The following is a 23,293-nucleotide window of genomic DNA, read 5'->3' as shown; positions in this document are numbered from 1 at the left end:
TACCAAAAAATTAAACAAGATCAATCGTCGAATGATTTCGCCACCTGTTTACGTTCGAAGCAATAAAAAACTAAGGAATATTCACATCGGTACAGTCATGTGTTATTTCCAGCCAACCTATTTACCTAAGCCTTGTCGGTTCGGTTAATTAAGAGCGAGTATTTAAAAATGTTACATGTGTCTAATTTCTGATACATGACGGTAAACTGGAGCGGTCGTTGGCACACATTGACGGGACAGTCACCAGCATATCTTGGCCTCTCGTAACATTGACATAGTAAAGAAATAAGGGGCAGTTTATCTTGTTCTATATGGGTCAAACGAACAATGCTTTAGGCCAGTTTACGAGCGATCTCAGTATACAATATTAAGTCAGATATATCATGTTGCATGAAAGAATGCCGTAACGAATAGCCTTTGTTCTTTGGCTGATGTATTAAGTGTCCATATTTGACGAAATAACTTCTGTACGTTTTGTTTTGTGATGTACAATCTCGTTTTAATGGTGTGTATAGAAGCTTTGCAGCTGCGAAGCGTGTAAGTAAAGTTGATAAAATTACAGTTCGTAATATCCGGTTTGAATGCGATGTTAGATGATGGATGTTGTTTTAAACTACTCTGTATTTGGTTCGGATAATGTCTGAAGTTTGTGTGTTTTTAATTTTCTATTATTTTTTTTGCAAAGAATCATTTTCAATTTAACGCTGTTAAATAGTTTCAGGTAATTATAAATACTGACTTGACAAGCTCCCAAATGATATCCTTGAATGTTAAAGACGTCCTTGAATGTAAAACTAAAGAAGCTAAACAGCCAATTAATATCAGGTACAAACTCCAAGATTACTCAGGAGAACCGAAATAGGTGATAAATTCTCCACATATCGGTCGAAGTTAAACAGCAAAACAGACTGGTAAGCCGAAATCGTGTGATTTATCTTCAGAAATCTGTCATGTAACCGGTACAGTCGCGGGCTTCTTGCCAAACGTTCCCACTTCCATTTTGTCAGGGCTGTCACGTCGCTCTCATAGAAATGCCACAATGGTTTAATGAAATTTTACATAATACGACCCGCGATTTATAGCGGCCTTTTCTTACTGGTGACATATTTTCTTAGACTTATTTGTTTGGCGGGATGACGGTTGATTGTGGGTTTGTATTTTGTAAACCATGGGTAAGTCAAACCTGCATGGTACGTACTCTTCTATGTTGTTAGACATTTCAGTTCTGAATGGTGACGTCACACGAAGACATAGTTTCGTATTCGGTAGGCGTCGTGTTGGATATTTTATTGCTGTTACTGATACTTAAAGTCACATTTTACTACTGTTACACTCGAAGTAGACATGTTTATTTATAGAATTCTTATTGGCTAAAAACTCGAATGTACACAGCAGACACATAAAATGTTATAGGTAAAAATTAAAAAAAAAAATTAAGAATATTTTTACGCGTGCAACCCCTACGGACATGTACCTAATTGGTAGTGTCGGGAGCATTTCACAGCGTCGTCGTCACCGCAGTAACCACACGTGTTGGCTCAAAGGGACAAGTCTTTTGTTTTATTTTTTACCAGCCATCATATGTCGAACATATTGGACGCGGATATAGACTGATACGGTTGATATCTCCAGTTATATGGTGACTATAAAATGAGGACAACACACATGTGTTCGTTGCTTTTCTTTTGTTTTGTTACGGCGTGTTAAAAGTTTTGTTGCGAGGAAACGTGGACGTATTTATCTGGTTGAAGTGCTTTTGAATGTTTAAATATTTTAAATACTACATAGGTTGGTTGGTATAATGACAATAAAGTATAAAGTTGTACCGAACACAGAGCGTAAAAGATTTCGGAGAGAAAAATAGTTTTAAAACTAACAGCGTATTGATTTAGTTTTTTCCACTGTTTACAAGAAATAAGTCCCGCTTCAAAATATATTTAAAAAACATTCCTCCACCAATGTTTTTTTTTCCTTCAATTTTTTTAAAAGTAATTTAGGTATTCAATTTCACTTATTTTTTCAGCTCCAATTATTCCAAATTTTATTTCAGTGGAATGATATCTAAATTGGTTTAGACCTAAGCTTCCTGAAAACATTTTAATGAATTCGTTGTTTACGACTAAGGCCCTTATTTGAATTCCAATGAGAAAAATCTGATTCAAGCTTAGAATAGAAAACCATTTTTAATATCATTGTCTCAAAAAATCAATTCGAAGTCTGTCTTTAATTTTAATATGAGACTAGTTTTTTGCTACTTGCAACTACGTACTCTGTTAGTGGAGACACTAAACTAAATCTTGATAGGAATAGGACTTTTCAGACAAATAAACTACTGCTTAATACGATCATTCAATAGATAAAGTAACTGTTATTATTGAATTTAAATTAATTTTTAGCCGCATTTTGCTGGGCAGTTTGTTTCACCTCTTCTTCTACTTAGCAAAAACGTATAGGAAGTGGTGAAGGGTGGGCGTTTTGGGGGGCTGACTTTTGTAAATTCCTGACGTTCAAAAAGTGCTGTCTTGCAGCCAAGTTTGAATAAATGTGTTTTGATTTTGTTTTTTTATACCGAAGTTATAAATCAAAATTCATACCTAAACAGTCTTTATAACTGTTTATCTATACTAATATTATAAAGCTGAAGAGTTTGTTTGTTTGTTTGAACGCGTTAATCTCAGGAACTACTGGTCCGATTTGAAAATTTCTTTCAGTGTTAGATAGCCCATTTATCGAGGAAGGCTATAGGCTACTTTTTATCCCGGTACGGGAAGTAGTTCTCACGGGATGCGGGTGAAACCGCTGGCAGAATCTTTAGATAAGTGTCTTGAAATGGAATAAGCATAGTGTACCTTAATTTGTACTTAATAAAGGTTAACCCTTCTACGCAATTAGAGGCTTTAAATCCGTTTACTTAACATTAAAAGCATTTTACAATTTTAACTAAGTTATTGGACCGAGAGGTAAGTACTGAAAAGCTTTCAGCAATTTTACGGTTTCATGAAAGTAGGTATTTTGTGAAACGAAAAACCTATGTGGTTTCGGTTTTAAGGGACGATTTTCAAGTTCTATAGTAGGTATTGTATATTAACTGAATTTTGAAATCCTTGTCTCAGCTTTGGTTATTAATTTAGTAGTTATGACTATGTTATATGTTATTTTAAAAATACTATAATTTGGTTGCAAGGGTACGCTATACTCAAAAACGATGCGTTCATTTCTTTTTGCGTTTTATATAGTTTCAATATTGTAATTTGCCAATAGTTCTACTACCAACCTAATAAACTTGAATCCCTTAACTTCAGTCCCCATAGCGAGATTTAACTGAGAGCTAATTTTGCGGGTCTATAAGTTTTCCTAGTTGCAGTTAGATTGTCGCTAATCTTAATTAGGTTATTAGAGGTCTAACAAATGGGGGCTCTCCATTGGCTATTAAAAGGTCCTTTTATAGTTGACTAGCTGTTTTTTGAGGTTTCGTCCGCCTCAACCCTGAAATATAACCTGTGTTGCCCGTGAATAGTAGGCAAGTATAGCTTACCAACAGTGAAGAATTCTTAAAATATGTTTAGTGGTTTCTGGGTCTCTAGAGTAAACACAAACAGACAAAAAAATCCTAATTTAGATTTTATCACTAAGATTGGGAAGTATTGGTTGATCATATTCGACGGTAGCTTGATTTGACAAACTTTTAATTGATTTATATCAATTAGTGATACGTTGGGATTTTCAATTAATTATTAAAGTTAATAACAAATCCTTGTTATGTGTCCTTTAATTAAAAGGCATAAGTTTTTCCCTAGAGTCCGTTGGAACCTAGTCTTTTGTCCTCCGTGGTTGGAACCGATAATGGTTTCCTGAATGTATTACCTAATCCCAAATATTAATAATAATACATACTTAGCTAGCTCAAAAATGTCCTAATGATAACAGAATGACTAACCTAACAGTTTTTGGGACTACGAGCAAAAAAAATTGCAATATTTGTAAATTGAAACAGCATCGAAAAAGCTCATAAAATAAACATTGATATTGGAAATATGAATATAGTACGAATACTTTCGTTTCGGATCTCTGAAACTCTGAATACATTCATTGGTATCATTTTATTGAACACACGAATTATATTCACAGTCGCGAGGCAGACATAACGCCATCACAATTAAAATTAAAATCTGCAATTCTGAATGTTCCAAATATTTTATTTTAATCAACCTTTATTTTACACGTGGATATCGCAGTAAGTAATATTTTGTATATTCACGTTTTTTAACCAGTTGAAATAAAAGCATAATAATGATTTTCGGCATTATTAAGAGACGAATGTGTCGACGCTCTTCAAAAGTATTTGCGAAATGCTTGAATTACTGACAAGCCTCTGTTGAACTTTATCTTCAATAAACGTTTTAAGCTTTTTTAATTCAGTTATTTGTATTTGTTATCCTTTTAAACGTCACTAAGAGTAGGTACGTGCACGCTGCAAACTTTTAGTCGACTGATAGTTTGTTTGTGCTCATAAATCAGTACGAAGGTGAATGGTAGTATGCACAATTGCACATTACAAAGATTCGGTATTTAGCCAGTATACATTTTTGTCAACCATCGGGTCAACTGTCGGCCGACTGTTTAATCTGCAGTGTAATCGAAAGTTTATTTTTAAATATATTTTAGTAATAACTCTTTATTATTCAATGGCGGTCCATCCTGTATGTCAAACACAGCATTTTGTGGAGATGAATAAAAAACATTTTATTTATTATTATTTAATTTCATTCATAATATCGCAATGTTTGCAACACCATATCCGAAACACATGTGTACGTGTACGGCAATAATCTTTGTTATTGGCATTTGTTTGCTAATATTTATAAACAAACTATAAAAAAAGAATCAACGTATATTACGCTTATAACACATTTACAATTTAATACAATATCTACTCGTATCTCGATGCATGATTTCATTTCCGTGCGAAACAGATGAATCATTTATATGCACGTGAATATCATACTGTTGCTACTTTGCATTCAACGCCTGCATTCAAAGTCTATATCGATATATTTTGTGATGCTTCTATCGATAATCGTGGTCCTGATGTATCGATAAGTGCCGGTGACTCATTAAGGATGATTGGAACGCAAATCAAAAAGTTTTAAAGAGTTAATATGTTACTTGTTCGGATTTTTGTGATCAAGATTGCATAGGCTGGTGATGATTTATTTATTTTTATTTATTTATTGATTTATTTAGGATCTCCAACAAAAGATGTACACATAACATGACATAAGTAGTATAAAAAACAATGGGAATAGTGTCGGTGTACTCCTTCACTTATAGGAGACCACAGAATGCACAATATCACTAGCTAACTAAATTACAAAAATATCTAAAAATAAAATACAGTTACAAACTAAACACTTATAAACAAAATATACACATACAAACAATTTATATTGGCAAGGTTTTTAGGCACTTTCTAAACGTGGACATACACTGGCAGATGTCTAACTCCGATGTTTTTGCTAGAGCATTATATTGCCTACAGATTCTCGGTATTGCGGCGTAATGCCCAAAGTTGGTTCTAGAGGTGGCGATGTGAAAAAGGCTATACACTTTACTCCTAGGGAGCCGAGCTGGAATTTTTATTTCCATTGAACTCAAAAGTTCAGCGCAGTCTATTGCACCATTGAATATCTTGTGTAGCATGATGCAATCCAGGATCTTTCTGCGGGTGGCTAAAGTGTCCATGTGATAGTACTTTAACCTACATGTATAGCTTCTTAGTTCTCTAGCCTTACAATCACGATAGCAAAGATGGTAGAGGAATCTCTTTTGGACGCTTTCCAATCTTTTGGAGTATACTTCATAATGCGGACTCCAAACCACAGAGCCATATTCCAGGATCGAACGAACTAACGTGTTGAAGAGTTTAATTTTTGTGGATGATTTTTTAAATTCTTTACTATTCCGTAAAACGAATGATGAATGATTAACGTTATTTCATGGGTAAAATTAAGAGCAAGTTATTTATAATTGTTATTTATAATAAAACATAATGCAAGCGTCTTGTTAAAACAATATCGAATTCTTTGTATTGTTTCACATCCAATTTGTGTTCGCCAACATTTTTAATAATTGTGAAAATTTTTGGAATATCGAATCCCTTCAAAACGTAATAACGTTAAGTCAATAGGCAAACTTCGATAAGGGAAAAACAAAATTTATGACCGCATAGTTGTGTACACAGTTTCTTTAATATAAAACATGGCTAATAAACTGGAGAAGAAATCTTATTATCATAATGTATATGTTATAGACCATGTGATTAATTCGGGCATTATTTATAATGCCCGAGCATTATGAATAATGTCTAGCTTTATCGGGCCAAGTGATTAATAACTATCTTAACTTAATTATTTATCACATTGCACGGGCATTATTATACTGCTACATGATAGTTGGGCAATTTGATAATAAAGCTATATTTTATGCGGGGCGAGGGTGGCAGTTGTTCTAATACATAAATCCTGTTACTTGCTACATATTTTATGATTATTGTTTTAAATTATATGTTCTATTTTAATGGGAAATTATAAGTCTAGCCACAAAATTATTAATTGGACAATTGTCTTCTAATTTACTAACTCTGATCTCATTTTTCTTGGCTCGATTTTTTTTAATGGTAGAATTTAATTTGGATTCAAAACATTGTATTAAAAATTGAACTTAGTGACGAAAACGAATCGCTGCAAAACCGACTCCACGTAGTCTTGTCTACCCTACCCCTAGAGTGCAATTCAAACCGCGTAGGCGCGGAGGGGCGAGGCGGCCTGCGAGGTGAGGCGCAGATAGTTGAAGCGCTCGCCGCCGCGGCTGAGGCTGGCCGGCTGAGCCGGCCAGCAAGCCGAAGCTGCGGTGGTGAGCGTGAAAACCATCTGCGACGATAAGCTCGCATGGGACAGCCGGAGCCCCGCAGCGCCGGAGCCGTGACAGAAGCCATGCTTGCTGCATGTTGCATGCTTACTTCCATGCATAAATATATTTTATGATGTCATTTAAGGCAGAAGTCCTTCATAATTAATCCAAATCATGAGGCTGATTATTTAAGTGGTTTAATATTTAGTTTATTTTAAGTTAAATGTCAATAACAATAAAAAAAAAGAAATTAAATATGTTTGTATTACTTTGCCCAAAATGTCACGGGCAATATGTATAGTGCCCGGTCAATTTGATTATTTGAATAATTATTATCAAATTGCACTCTTATATTGGGCATTTTTCATAATGACCGGGCATTATGTATACTGCCCAATTTATCACTTGGTCCATAACATATACACTTTTTTCATATACCTCACCTCTTATTTAGTTATTATAACCTATTTCTCTGCTTTTAACAAGTAGGAACTAGTAAGTATAAACATTAATAGAAGAAGATTCGTCTTTTAACCAAATTATTCGTTACAAGTGGCCATTACTCAGATGGCTAAGGATACCCAATAGTTTCAAGAGGGCATTAAGCAGACTGCTAAGGATATCAAATAATCGGTGATCGATTCTGTAGGCAAAAAATATAACATTTCGATAGCAATAATGCATCGCACTCGGCTTACTGAAAGTTACCCAGAAAACCATAATTAGGAAATCGGCCCGAGTACTGTGTACTTTCTACTTTATAAAAATAATTTCTACAATACTTGTTCCCAATAAAATTCTTAGTATCCTATTCATTCGCAAATCAATTCGTTGATTTTGACGTCTCTTAACTTACTCCTCTATCTAACAATGTTTTCGCCTTTCCTATGTGAAGATCATTCAAGACTACAGTTTCCTTGTAGCTCACATAAAAAAATGGCCAAGTGCGAGTCGGACTCGCGCACGAAGGGTTCCGTACCGATTTATAAAACGAACGACAAAAATCACGTTCGTTGTATGGGAGCCCCCCAAAATATTTATTTAATTCTAGTTTTCATTTGTTGTTAAAGCGGCAACAATAATATCACGGTTCATGTGATACAGCCTAGTGACAGACGTACGGACGGACGGACAGAGAAGCGAAAACAATAGGGTCCCGTTTTACCCTTTGGGTACGGAACCCTAAAAAGTGGTTACACAGAAGTTTAAGTACTATTAGTGAAGTAAGTTTTACTCTTATATCTGTAATGTATGGCTCACTTACCATAACTGTCGAGCCCATGGACCCAAAGGGTTTGGTAATGTACTATTATGTCGTCAAGCAAGTACTCTCATGTGAATGACGGGATCGCATGTGACAGCTTGGAAAATATTTTACTGTTGCTTAATAACATTGTTATTTTTATTTTTTTGGTGGTATACAGCTTACTGTTATTTAACTTATAAATAGGTGTTGTAGGCGTGTCACTTTAATATTGAGTTATTGTCGTTAAAACGTACTAGATTGTGTATGCTGTCCTCAGTTCATATCATGCCCATAAAAAATGTAAGTTTTCATAAAAGATGTTACTAAAAACAAGTAATATAACCTTATCAAAATAGAAAACAAATACGACACGGTACGACAAAACTGTCTGTCTAAAATCGTAGATAAGGCAGAGAAATATGTTGATTATTTATTTTACCCTGGCTTCGTCTCCGCGGATATACTTTCCTTGGGTTTCCACCAACATACTGACGTACGGTAGACTGCACATCAGTGGTAACTGTCATGCACCTTAACTCAATAGTAATAAGTACGATTTTCCTATAAAACTGTTACCAATGACCTAATGTTGACTGTACGTTTGCCTAATGTGTTGGAAGTCACACAAAGCCAACCAGATCACTTGACTTCCACATTTGTCAGCTTAAGAGGCTCCGAGAGTTTACTGATTTAGATACCAATTTTTTTTACGAGTGTAGATTTATTTTCAAAGAATAATTTGTAAGTGTATGAAGTATGATGTAATGTTTAAAGAGTTCGACATCGTGTGCTTACACTATAACATTGCTACATTTTGCTGGGTATATTATAATGCTATACAATAAAAAAAACACAAGGTAATAAAGACAGAGTTGAGTAGAAGTTTGAGAATGTCAGTTCGGTGGTTTTCTCAACCACTTGCAATATTGGACCAACGATACTAGATGATATCTCATTATTAAAATAACTATTATAGGCATCCAAGGAGGTGGTATGACGATCTCAGAAAGGTCGAGCGTGGGCGCTATGGACGCGGGTCGTTTCCGATCAGTCCTCTTAATAAGGAAGGCGTACGTTCAGAAGTGTCCTACGACTATGATGATTATGATTATATTTCCTCATTAAATATTGCGTAAAACGAGTGCTAACATTTGGTTCTGTTAAAAAATAGCACTGTAGTGTTCAAGGTCATTCAGTTCACAGTTTACATTTATAAATTTTATTATCTTGTAGTGTTCACCATTAATCTGTAAAGATGAAAGTAGAAAGAAAATATTTCATTGCGATAGCATCAAGTCACAAATACAAAACATAAAAAACATTTTAACGCTGTTGCGATTATTCTGAAAGTTTTTGATATTTATACAATCCTTGACACACAAAGCGTTACTTGTTTTGTGAAAATAAATAAACATTGATTTTACGTTATGAAAAAAACTTCTCAATAAATAACTTATTTGTTATTAGGACTTTTTGTTCGTTGAATAATGTTTAACAAGCCTTTTCAAATAGATATTTCAGTTACGAAACTCTTGAAGTGAAAGTAAAGTTACAAAGTGGTCATGAAAATGCATAACTTCTCCCAACTATGCAGTCAGTTCTATTCAAGCAGGTCTGAGCTCCAAAACGCATAGTTTTGTGCTGAAAAGTTAATCCGCCTTGTAAAATAAGTGAAGCAAATTGAAACTTGAATAACTGCTTTGACAAATACTTGAATGCACGAACTTGGCAGTGTGGTTATAACTATCAACATTTTCGTACCAACAGTTAAATCCTTTATTTACGTTTAATTGAATTTGAAGGATTTAGTTTGCGTCTTGTTGGTAGAATAGATCATTCTGCACGTCCTCAAAATTTAATTTGAACCGAGCATTTGGTATTCTAAATACTATTAACAAACTACGTTATTAAAATAATTGTATTTTACCCCGCAAACGAATCACGTGAAATTGATGAACATTAAAAATTCTATCGGAGGGTCTACCTGGCTATAAAAAGGTTTCTCAGGGGTCTGACCTATTTTATCGGAGATATTAACTTATAATCTTATGGTCGAACGGCTATTAGGTTAATTATAAACTGTTTATAATATGAAATACTTTGCTAGCCATAACATTAGTATAAAAACAAGTTTTATATGTAAATTATAATTACTGAATGGGGTAGCGACTGTGAAATAATTTTTTTTCTCAATTTTCATGAAAATGTTTTCTCTATAAGGATATTTTATATTACATGAAAAAAGTAACTCCCGTTTTCTTCATGAAAGTTTAACGCCTTCGCCTTTGTTTTCATTTACAATTGTGAATATTTAACAATAGCTTTGTTTTACTATAAACAATTCTTACAGTAGAAAAAACAAGTGCCTTTAAATGAAAAGTAGTTATTAGTCGCCATGGTAACCAGTTGTAACTATCCACCTCTTCAACTTACCAGCTTTATATAGAAAAGTAATTTCTAGAGTAAGGTAAGATGAGAAGGAATATATTCAATACTTTATTGTCACAATAGTACAAAGAACGCATTAACTGAAAAATGTGATTATAATATTGTTACTGAATGTCAGTCTATGTAAGTGTTCGTTTATGAATGTAAGAAGGTGATTTTGAGTAATTTTGTGGTGAAGTGTAAAATTACAAGAATTATGTTTACTTACGTTTTATACTTGGCTCTGATATTTGTTGAAGAAATCTGTAACAAAAAAAAAAACATAAATATATTTTTTTTAGTTCTTAAGCGCGCATCTTACTGATAAAACCGATCTACACATACTATCTTACAGCAATCAAAATCACGAAGCTCCCATAAAGTAGATATATCAATTAAACATTCTAAACACGTTGTTTTAAACGGTCACATGTAACATTATTCACTTGGACCTCGTCGCTTGGTCCCTTCTGTGTTTGCTAAGAGGCTCATGGGTCCAACCCGTCAGTAACTGTCACAGGCAAATGGTCGAATTTGTCCAAACTTTAGATCAGTCGAGCAAACAGCCCTTTGCTTAACAACGTTATGCCCATTATTTTTACTAGAAACCCGGTTCTGTTGAATAACCTTTCTTGTTTAAGAGGTCCCAATGACCTTAAACGTGTAAGGGTTTATGCGTAATCCTTTTGATTTTTTGTGACGTATGTACGCGATTAAAGGATTTGACCCGAAAAACAGGTCCAGGCCTACTTTAATTTGCGTGATATATACATACTAAACATGACGTTGTTTTTTAAATACATAGATAAGTAAATGTCGCGATTTTTTGGTGTTTCAGTATCATTACGTTTTTGTTCTCAATATAAAGTACTTATCCTTTATCTTTCGTTATTTACATTCGTCTGAATAATTTATTTATTCCTTTATTTCAGGAAACTAGGGCCCATAAAAATACAAATACACATATCATACATAACAATACTTATAAACTAATATACACTTATCCATATTAATATATAGGTACGACATTATACATCGACACTATAAATGGTAAATAAATAAAAGATAAGAACAGTTATTTCTGCAACAGAAATCCAACCGCCCAGCATTAATTAAAACTTTCTATAATGACATTCAAAGCTCATTAAGCTGAGATCGAAAACTATCAATGTGAACACGGAAATGGTATACCTCTAATACATACCTCTGTATATAATGGGCTATAACACTTAAAGAGAACTGGGTATGGAGTAAGGAATGATGAGCGGAGATGCTATAGGTAAGGCAGGTAAGTCAGGCGCCTTCTGTTAGGTCAAATACGAACGGTGGGCATGACCAAAACGATCAGTTACGGGTGAACTAAGGAGGAATTCAGGTTCCTTGAAACATCTGTCAATGATGTTTGGTATCACAACAACATGGGCGAGTTCCAAAGTTTGCGTATAAGGGCGGAGACAGTGGCGTTGCTTGTCCCCCTAACACCCGCATTTTGGCGTGCTACTTTCTTAGGATATTTTCCGTTATGGCACCTCCGCTAGTCATTTTGTTCTCCATAGAGCTAGGTTTCTTCCGGTACATTACACTTCCTAACATTCAAGTAATTTGTACAAATTACGGAACCCAATCACATGAAAATCACTATATACGGATACATCCATAATTTTCAGATTATTTGTCTCTAGAAAATGAACCTTATTGCATTGTAGTAACAATCAGATATTGACATCGAACAATTGACTAGTACACAGGATTACAAAGTCTTGGACCTTTGGGAGGTGAAGGTCAGCATGTAAATGTCATTTGACACGACATCAGTGGAAATGTCATCAAATTATTGTATCTACATATCTACACATACTACTGAAGACACACACACACTGTTGAAATACTTATAACAAGACTAGCTTCCGCCCGCGGCTTCGCCAGCGTAGAGTTCGGTTACATCGCGTTTCCAAGAGAATTCTTCAAAAATCCGTAATAAAAACTATCCTATGTTCTTTATCAAGGTTAACTCTATCTCTGTACCAAATTTTATTAAAATCAGTTCAGTGGTTTAGACGTGAAAGCGTACCAGACAGACAGACAGAGTTACTTTCGCATTTATAATATTAGTAGGGATCAGTGCATATATGATCAGTTATACGTACAGTTATAATTTTGTATACGGAAGAACCATAACAATTCCGGAATCCCAATGTCTTCCCATCTCACATTATCCACACGACCTCAATCTCAGTCACTTTTATAGGGTTTTAAATTCCTATTTTATACCTTCGAATGAAAACAGGAACATTTTAACATGTTACTGGTACGAAAATGGCCAAATTGCTTACGAGCAGTAAAAGGTTATGTTAATTTTATTACCGCCCTACGCTCATTTCAATTTGATGTTCCTCTTTATAAATGAGACATTATCTGAAATTATATTTCTTCCGATCTTAATCACGAAGATTGCAAAAACAATGGAAAGCTTGTGGAACAGTTTTCACATAATTTTACACTGACCGCACTGATATTAAAAACATATTAAGCTATTCGTGAGAATTTAATTTTGTTGTAGGTACTGATGCTTTAATATATTGATCCTATCATAAAAAAATACATACCTAGTTTACTTACACGAGGTAATAATATGGTATAAAATGTGGCAACAAAGAAGTATTCGCTATGAATGATACAAAATTATTTTAAGACATCAAAGTAACTTTTTTTTAATGAAATCTATTTTAGGAAACTTTTTACTATGGTACTAATGGTGTTAACTTTAATAATGTCACAATCTATTGGCCGAATAATTTATAAAATATTCTGAAATATAAAAATAAAGTACAAAAGCTCTAACCGGCTCGAACGTACAATATAAGACCCGCCTTGTTACTCCAGCCAAAATTAAATTTGCTTCGAACTAAATTAGGAATACGTTATATAATTTTGAAGTAGGTCTCAGTAATATTATAGCAACATTCAACGGAAATATTTTTTACTCAAGTTTCGTAAAATTTGAAATATTGTTCGCACGTCCAAACACCTTGAAATCTAGGTCGTACCCTGTCATCTAGTACATTGGCTGTATTAATAGTCGGTTCATTCTCGCACGAAGCTTGTCTGGCCGACCGCTTCCCTGATGACATTTGTTATGGAACCATTAGGAAATTGAGAAGATTCCAGATCTGGTCGCGGCGACGGCATTAATGTGCCTTTTATGGGCCCTTCGTCATTTTCATGTATTGCCCGAGCAAATTACGCAGAGGGTGTATTTCAGTTAAGGGTCATTAGGTTTCACTTTTATATTCTATCTTCTTGAATTTCGATTATCTTTTGTGAGAGCGGGCCGGTCGATCCAATTTTCCTCTGTCTGTTAAAAAATGCTTATAATGATTTGGAAAATTTCTTCAATTAGATTATTAGAATTTTGACATTGATTTACTGAAATTGAACGTATTTCCATTGTACCTATACCCAAAATTGAATTTAAGGGGTACCTACCTAATGAGTCAGCTTCTCAAAAATACCTAAAAAAACTATCCGGAATTCATGATAACTAGCAATATAAAGTAAAAGTATTGCTGCGAACTCCATAAACTGAAAACTGTTCAAAGGTTATTACGTAATAAGAAAACCTATGTTTGAATAGCTTTCCTAATGTTGATGCTCAAACTTGGCCGTTTAAAGTTCAAACGTGCGTGCTGTTTATAACGTCTTGCATTCCGTACTTTAGAGTGTACAAGCAGTAAGAACATACCTTCATCACATGTGCCATCGCAGTTAATACAAATTAATAATGTGAGGAAGGAAAACTTGCCCTTAAATAAACAAAATGAATAGAGCGAAATGCATTAGCAAAGAATTTCATTTGCGTTTATCGCTACAATACAAAGTAATATTTTCAGTGAGACAAAGTACTCAAATAAGTTTCGAATTGTTCGGCTCGCTGCTTTTGGATGGTACACGCTGAAATTGAATTTGTACAATAATGTGAACCTCTGCTACAGTGTATGTGAAGGTAGACACAAAAGTGCTGGAATGTGGGAGATGAGTTAGCTTAAATGCTTTTAAACTTCCCCGATTTCTGTAATTGTACTTCCAAGGACTTCTTTCAGCGTGGGCAAGCTCTTTGAGCGAGTTGTCGCACACCGCCTCGTCGCGCACCTTGGGGGGATAGGGCCGGACCTTGCGGACCACCAGTTCGGTTTCCGCAAGGGGCGCTCAACGGTGGACGCCATCATGCGCGTGAGAGCTCTCACGACGGGGGATGCTGTGTCCCGGGGGGGGGTCGTCTTGGCGGTGTCTCTTGACATCGCCAACGCCTTCAACACCCTTCCCTGGAGTTGCATCAGGGAGGCACTCCGGTATCACCGGGTGCCGACCTACCTTCGTCGCGTGGTCGAGGCCTATCTGTCGGATAGGTCCATCATTTACCCTGGTCACAACGGGGAATGGAACCGGCGAGAGATGTCGTGCGGTGTTCCGCAGGGGTCGGTACTGGGGCCGCTCTTGTGGAACATCGGCTACGACTGGGTGCTGCGCGCCGACCTCCCTAGCGGCGTCAGCGTGGTCTGCTACGCTGACGACACGCTGGTTCTGGCACAAGGGAGGTCGCACCAGGAGGCGGCCGACATAATGACGCGCGGGGTTGCGACAGTCATCGAGAGGATCCAGCTGCTGGGCCTGGAGGTGGCCTTGCACAAATCCGAGGCCATGTGCTTTCATGGGCTTCGGAACGCGCCACCTTCAGGCTCCCAGGTCACGGTGGGGGGGGTTACCATCGGCGTTGAGAGGGCGATGAAATACCTGGGACTCGTCCTCGACGGTCGGTGGAACTTCGTCGAGCATTTCCGACGTTTGGGCCCCAAACTGGAGAAGGCAGGTGCTGCATTCAAGCGGCTCCTGCCCAATCTGGGCGGCCCAAACGCCCCCTGCCGCAGACTCTACGCGGGGGTCATGCGGTCCATGGCCCTTTACGGGGCCCCGGTATGGGCACGTTCGGTACGGCCGCGGGCTGTACACTACCTGAACGTGCCCCAAAGGGTGATAGCCATTAGGCTAATCCGGGGGTACCGCACGATTTCCCGCGAAGCAGCTGGCCTACTTGCTGGACTGCCACCGTGGGATCTGGAGGCGAGGGTCTTCTTGCGCCTGTACGACTGGCGCGAGGAGGCTCAGCGCCGGGGAGAAACCCCGTTGCCGCGGCAAGTTGTCGCGCAGCGGGCGGAGCTCCGGCGCGATCTCATGGTGGCCTGGAGGGAGCGACTGTCGCAACCCAGTGCAGGGCACGCCACCATCGTGGCGGTAAGTCCCCTCTTTGAGGAGTGGCTCGGGAGGAGTCACGGCGCCCTCACGTACCGCATGACGCAGGTCCTCACCGGACACGGTTGTTTCGGGAGGTACCTGCACCGCATCGGTCGTGAGGAGGCGCCCGGGTGTCACCATTGTGCGGACAGCCCCGAGGACACGGTGGACCACACAGTCCAGGTGTGCCCCGCATGGGAAGGGCACCGCCGGGTCCTCGTCGAGGCTTTGGGCGGCGGCGACCTCTCGCGTCCGGCCCTGGTTCAGGCCATGGTCCGGGGCGAGAGGGAATGGGATGCCGTCGCCTCCTTCTGCGAAGCGGTCATGCTCGAGAAGGAGGAGGCGGAACGCCAGAGAGTTCGCACCTCTCATCCCGGCCGCCGCGCTGGACCAGGTAGACACCATGGGCGCCGGGTGTCGCGAGATGACTCCCGGCCACCGTAGGCGTGGGTCTGTGGGCGGTGAGTTCGGGTGGCTCATCGTCCCTCTGTCTTTCTAGACGACAGACCCGTGTCGACGGCGCGCGTTGTTCCACGCGCTCCTCAAAGAGATGTCAGCAACCCCAGCGGGGCCCAGCAGGGCCAAGGCCTGCCGGGGCTGCGGGTTGTTCGAAAGAGATACCGCGGCCCTGGTACATAAAAGGCCTATGACGGAACACGACGATTTTAGTCAGTAAGAGTCTGACACTCCCTCACCGCTGCTAACCCACAGCGGGAGGGGTCATTTGATGATTTTACGTCGCTAAAAAAAAAAAAAAAAAAAAAGGACTTCTTTCAGCGGCTGAGAAAAGTTTGTCGCTCAAAGTAATTTTATACAATGAGAGACACAGTCAACCTAATTTTCTAGGCAAGATGACGAAGCTAGGCTTATACAAATTTACGCTTCGGTCGTTGTGTGGCATTCCGCAAATCTTCCGACACTTCAGTTTTCATTAAAAAAAGAAAACCTTATAATATGGTTAAAGATAAAAATGAGACCGGATAAAAGAACCATTTGGGTGTTTTAATTTCTTTTTTTGTTAAAATGTGAAGTTTTGCGACAACGGTAGTATTAGGGCTGATCTCAGTATAAGAACATAAAACAATGAAGTTTGGGGTGAGAACAGTTTCTCGTGAAAGGAGGGTGGCGCCCTGTGGCTAAGGAAATAAACAGATAGGAAAAGCTGAATCGGCATTAATTAATTTAAATAAAGAAAATGCCTTGTTTATGTTAATAGATTACGACAGATGAATTATTACCAGCCTAGATGGAGAACTATTTTTTATGTTCCAGTCACTGAATTTAGTAAATATACTAAAATATATTTTTGTTTATTAATAATCCTCCGTAATATTTGAGCTCATGTTACAGCTTAGCTAATTTGTCAGTTTCAAATCTAGGTCTGGGTGATTTAGTGGTTTATTTTATGAGCTATATGACGGAATGTAACTCGTAATTTTATATCTAGAATCGTAAAACGGTACATTTATCCGCAGTAGGTGGGTACGGTTTTAGTGAAAACAAAACTAGTAGGTAGTTTTGTTTTTACGTTAGGTGAATACGAATACGGATAAATATGTAGAAATGGTCAATGTTTTTACAACTTCTTTTATAGTCCGTTAACTTTTTGTTAAATATTTCTATTGTAAGGAATACTTTTACTGTTTCACGGCGTGTTTTTTATGTTGGGGTTTTTGTGTCAAGTAAGTTATTCAGGAAAAGTTTCAAATGTAGGGAAGTTCGCAAGGGCTGTGTAAATGTTTTTATAACCTTTTGCGACGCCCCTGTCTTGGTGTTGCGAGATTTTCGTTCAATGAAAATGAGGTAATGTTTTCCGCTGTTTTGTTGATATTCGTGTTTATTTTATACTCATAATATGTCTGTTTTAAACCAATGCTGCTTCATTCTAAGAAAATATTATTAAATATAAAAATTTATGAAATCTCATTATGTATGTCGGAGACTGTCATTAGTACGGACACTAAACGTCAAGCAAGCGCGCCCTCTGGTGGCGTTTCCGGTGAAACAACATTTTGGCGCGCTTGGCAGAGTCGTGGTGGTCGGCGTGGTGTCCGCGGAGCTCAGTCTTGATCGAGTCTTGGTCTAGGCTGCGTCGAGTCTTTGTTGAGTCGTCGTGTTGCACACATCTCGAAACTGCCTTTCGTTACGTATAGTGTACCTAGTGTTATTGCCTAGCGTTGTAGTACCGTTGTAGATCCATATTGTAAAGGTTATTGTAATGGTTCTTCTAACCTAACAGACAGACATGTGTTGCTGGGGAGTTTGTTCCGCCACTTCTTCTCCCCAGCCAAAACACATAGGAAGTGGCGAAGGGCGGGCGTTTTGGGGGCTGTCTTTGTTCTGACTAATTTGAATAAACGTTTGAGTTTTTAGTTTGTTTGAGTTTTGAGTTTCTTTGAGTTATCTCTTTGCTTGATTACCCTAACTGATGTCGGATGATAGTGCCATCCTGATGACGCCTCCGACATGTATATAATTTTATCTAGAAAACTTAGTATTCTTCTTTGAGTATCGGTTGAAACCCACTTCAAAAGGGTTTCTAGTTACAGAGATTTAAATAAACATTTAATATGAATGAATCCTTACTGAGCGAAACTAAAATTACTTGAAGTTTTGTTCATTTTATATTCTTAAGACTTGGTTTTCATTTGAATATTTTATTCGTTGCTCAAAGTACATAAAATAACATTTTCTGATATGATCACTTAAAGAGTCCTTTTTGTTGTGTTATTAAAAGTTTTTAATTGATCCTCATTATTTAATTTGTTTATCGACTATTATAAATCACATTCTTTAAACTGATTATATAAATTACAATAAGATTACAATAATTCTGTATTTTATGTTATGTGTTTTTGTGACTTGTCATGCAATTGAAACAGTGACTACTTGATGATTACACCAGAGTTACGAGATTGTACCTAAACGTAATAAATGGCGTACCTTTAAGATTGATTACCGATAAAATTACCGATACAAGGGCAGATTACCGATAAAAAATGAAATCTAGCGATAATACAGACAAGCCACCATTCATATTTCTTGATACATCCTTGTGTATATCAGCGCGGATGTACCAGGAGTTCATAAATCAGGCACAGCTATTAAGGATGCATGACAGTAACGCCTCCTTGCGCCACTCGAACGTGACAGGCGCGCTACCTACGACACTGTCACTCAGATAGCAGCCACGGTCAGAATATGTAAGTAACTCTAAAGAAGGTAATAAACTGCTATTTTATAGTTCAATAGTTACAACGTAAATGTCCATATTCTATAAGGTATAATTAGGATTAGGAATAGCGGTGAACGTAACTTTTTCATTGCGAATTTATGTGTGTGAGTTTTCTAAATACGTTACCTACTAAGATTATCTAATTGTACAATTTGATACTAGGTGATACTAATAAAATTTATCATATTATGTTATGGAACAATGTACGAGTTAAGTCTATGCTCATTAGTCATTACCTACTTGAAAATCCTTCACTGAAAAGGACCTACGTACGAGTGTTTATCGTAGTTTTTTATTCAAAGAACATTCACAATTAGCAAAAACTTAAAGTAGTATCTAGCTGAAAAGTATATAACCAACAACACAGCAGATTTTACCTATAATTTTCCAAAATACTCACTTGAATATAAAATACTTAGCCAGCGTCTTCCTACTTGTGTTTACATCGAAAATATAGGACGACTACAAAACACGTGACAGCGATCGTGATACAAACGTATACATTAGCGTCTTACCGTTACACATTGTTTGTAAACATATGACTTATGATAATTTTATGCGATCGTGTTTTCAAAATGAGCTATGCGGAAAACATCTCTATTTTTCGCACTTTTTTAGGTGACCATGTTACGTAGAAATGGGAGTTATTTGTGCCAATGGCCGACGGTTGGTATTCCCTTTATCACTTTGTTTGGGAAGGGCTATGGGCGATCGAATTCTCGGAAAGTTATAATGTACTTATACTTAACAATCCTTAGTTAAAAGTAACACATCATTTAAGACTATGGAAATATGACTTGTTTTTTTTTCTAAATTCCAGTCCGTTCCCATTGGATTCTTCTCGGAATATTTTTTTGCTGCGTCATCTGGTATCCAATATGGCGGCTGTAAAACATAATGATCTTTCTTCTTTTGTTTTATGGCTAATGTCATTCTTCAAGGCGTGTTATTTTAGACGCTTGAGCGACAGTCGCTGGAGCAATTAATTGTTCTGATGTACCCATGTGTGTCACTGTTGACAACAAAGGGAAGATATTATAATGAGAAAAAATAAAGACGGATAAAATTAATAGAGCTGTTAAAATGCTTCAAGATTTTGTTTATAGCAAGCGTGATTGTTATTGAACGATTTCTTTAGTGTCTACTTATTGGATTATTTCTGAACATTTAATTTTATATGAGTTTTCAAGAAACTACATACGTAACACTTTAAATTAACTGGAGAAATCGTTAAAAAAATGTCATATTAATAATAATTTACTTAATAATTCGTATCGGATCAGGCTTTTGCGGAAGCATCATTTACCCAACTAAAGTTTAGTAGCTTTTTGATCCGAGTGTACCAATAAACATGGTACATTTTTGCTAATAATAGATAACTAAACTACCCAAATGCGGTGGAAAATTTGCTAAGAGAAGGCAAAAGTGCGTAATAAGATTTAGCTAAAAATAGATCCCATAATTAAGTGTCCTTACCGTCAGTAGGGACTTAGCGATACAAATAACCGTAAATATGAAGAAGGGAATGAGATCTTGGAAGATTTCCGTTTAAGCACCTATTTTTTGAGCACCAAACATACCTATTGGCAAAAAACATTGGGCCACAAAAGGTTACACTACTAGCCGTTAAGGTTGATCTCAATCGAAAAACTGTAATAGGATTTGGTCTGTTAAGGTTTTTCGGATAGGCCGGTAATGGAATGTGCTCGATAAAAAGCCATGGGCTAACCTTTTTACACTCAGTGTAATAGAGATGGACCATCGACGAACTGTGAATTACCGCAAGTACTAACTGCCTATACCTATAGTCCTTCATGCTACGAGTTTTTTTGCTCTATGAAATAAATTAAATAATACTGAAAATGTTGCAGCCTCGAAATGCTCTTTTGTAAAATTTAGAATAGTTATAAAAACTTCAAAATATTTAAGTATTTATGACCAGAAAAAAAAACTTCTATTTATACTTACAATTAAATAAAAAAGAAAACATCATAAATTCAGTAAAACAACGATTACCAATGCGCAATAACTTTTTGCATCGAAATTCAAAATATTACATGACTTCATCACATTGAACATAATTTACACTTGGAAATCACATTAATTAAGTCTAATAGAGAACGGTTTTCATCCTGACGAACATGACAGGTTTATTAATTAATATAATCAGATGTTCAATTTCGTGGAAAATATTCAATTTATGGATATAATGAGTTCCAGAGTATTCCATTAACATTTGACGGAATTATGCTAATGAGCGCTCATTGATCTGTATTGTTCTGTTAAAACTGCATGCTAAAGAAGATCTGATCATATGAATATTGTCTATACTGTGCTGAGGATAATGATGCTCCTCCTAGCTGATTATCGGCTATGGTAGGTGTTCTCAAGGTTCTTAAGGAGATTAGCCAACTGCGCAAAACATATTATTATGCACAAGCATTTGCGCAGACACAGGTGCACTCGCTATTCCTTCACACGACCGGAGAGAGATCAGGCGCAGGACTGACATTTACGTGCTCTCCGATGCACGGGTTATCAATCACCAACTTCCAGGCTCCGGGCTGCTTTGTGAAAGTCTTCTAAAACCCACAAAGCGATTTCGACCCGACTCGGGAATCACTAACGAGTCAGTTGTGTCTGTTGGCACTAATATGATAAATAAGAAACATTTTTATTTGTTTATTTTATTGTACATCTTAAAGGCTCCAAAACTATTGAACTGGTTTGAAAAATTCATTCACTGTTGGAAAGCAATACTCTTGCCGAGTAACATAAGCTATATTTTATCCCGGCACGGGCAGTAGTTCCCAAGAGTAGTTCGCGGGTGAAACCACAGGGAAACGGCTAGTCGTTTATATCTGAGTAAGTGATAGCAATGAACTGAGGAATCAATCAGCTAATACATTCCCATAGCTACTATATTTTTACGATCATATGAGAAAACGCAGTTTTACTACTTTAGAACTTCTAAACTGTGTGTTACAAGTCTAAGTACCTAAAATATATTTTATTAGGAAGTTTATTCGTTAGAGGTAATTTCATTACTTAGCTTACAATAAAATTTATTTATTTATTGCATAATGTTTACAGTTAGGACAGAAATACATCCTTATTCTAAGTATACATGTTATGTTAGTGCGCATCAAATTAATTTTAAACCCAAATAAAACTGAATTATTTTGAGTTTAAAGTTATTTTTTCAGATTCGTTTCAATTAGAAAAAGGCTAAAACACCTTTTCGCTGGTCTTCTTCTTATTGAGTGACTTGCACGTTTGCACCTAGAAAGCTCTGCTGTCAGTGTTTCCTCAAATCTGCCTGACGGCCTCTGATGTGGAGTTTGTACTTATGTTGTTGACTACTACTGAGTGGTAGGGGCGCTGGCTTTACCTTCGCTTTCGCTGGTAAAACGTAATTTAAAGCAAAACAAGCGTATACTTACGCTTTGAAATTCTGTGAAAGTAATAAAAAGCAATAAAATTTAATTTCTATACACTTAGTCCCTTTTGAAGCGGATACAAAATTAGTTCTGGTCCATGAATCAAATTCTGATAAAGGACATCTTTTATCTGAGGTCCATAAAATTAAGACCAACCATCGTAAAAGGCTCTCCGAGAAAGCTCGGTCTTCTGTTGGTGAAATTTGATTGGTATATGAAATTCCAAGATCATTTAGGCTGCTTTGTAAGGTGTGTTATGTAAACTATACTTTCCTACAAAACGTTTTGTGCTTGAAATTACAAAACAGTAAAAAAACCTCCTATATCTATGTTTTGCACACTGTCAGCCCTTTCATTGTCCCAATGCTAAGAAGTGGGATAGTTAAAATATTTAATCGACTTCTTGTAAAGCTATATATATGTATAATATTCTTAAGAAATGTGATAAATAGGTACTGAAAAGACTTCAGTATTTACGAGATGTTCCAATTTCGGCAAGAAGTCGACAATGTGTGTTAGCTATAAAACTTTATTTTGCCAGCGCATGTTCCAATTCCAAACCCTTGGTAATGGAAGGACCAATAGTAGTCATGAGCTTCCATGATTCCAAAGACGATATCTGCGCTATATTTTGCACATTGTATGTAGTTTTTTTTCAACTCGCAGTTTAGTTAAAACGATTTAGTTTTTTCATGATATGAGAAAATTATAAAGACACATCACAGCACAAATCTTTAAAAATAACAC

The 23,293-nt window shown here is 36.9% G+C and overlaps 1 protein-coding gene across 1 annotated transcript in view; it reads right to left on the bottom strand.

The window, feature by feature from the left end:
• LOC124636243 (G-protein coupled receptor moody-like) overlaps nucleotides 1-23,293 on the bottom strand; it is a 120,467-nt gene that overhangs the window by 64,251 nt on the left and 32,923 nt on the right. The window contains exon 2 of the mRNA XM_047172233.1: nucleotides 10,812-10,846. The gene's annotated coding sequence lies outside the window, so the exon portion shown is untranslated. The remainder of the gene's footprint in view (nucleotides 1-10,811; nucleotides 10,847-23,293) is intronic.

This window comes from Helicoverpa zea, chromosome 14, assembly GCF_022581195.2.
Source record: "Helicoverpa zea isolate HzStark_Cry1AcR chromosome 14, ilHelZeax1.1, whole genome shotgun sequence".
Classification (NCBI taxonomy): Eukaryota; Metazoa; Arthropoda; class Insecta; order Lepidoptera; family Noctuidae; genus Helicoverpa; species Helicoverpa zea.
Note: the sequence above shows the minus strand (reverse complement) of the source record. Positions and strands in the feature narration are given on the sequence as shown.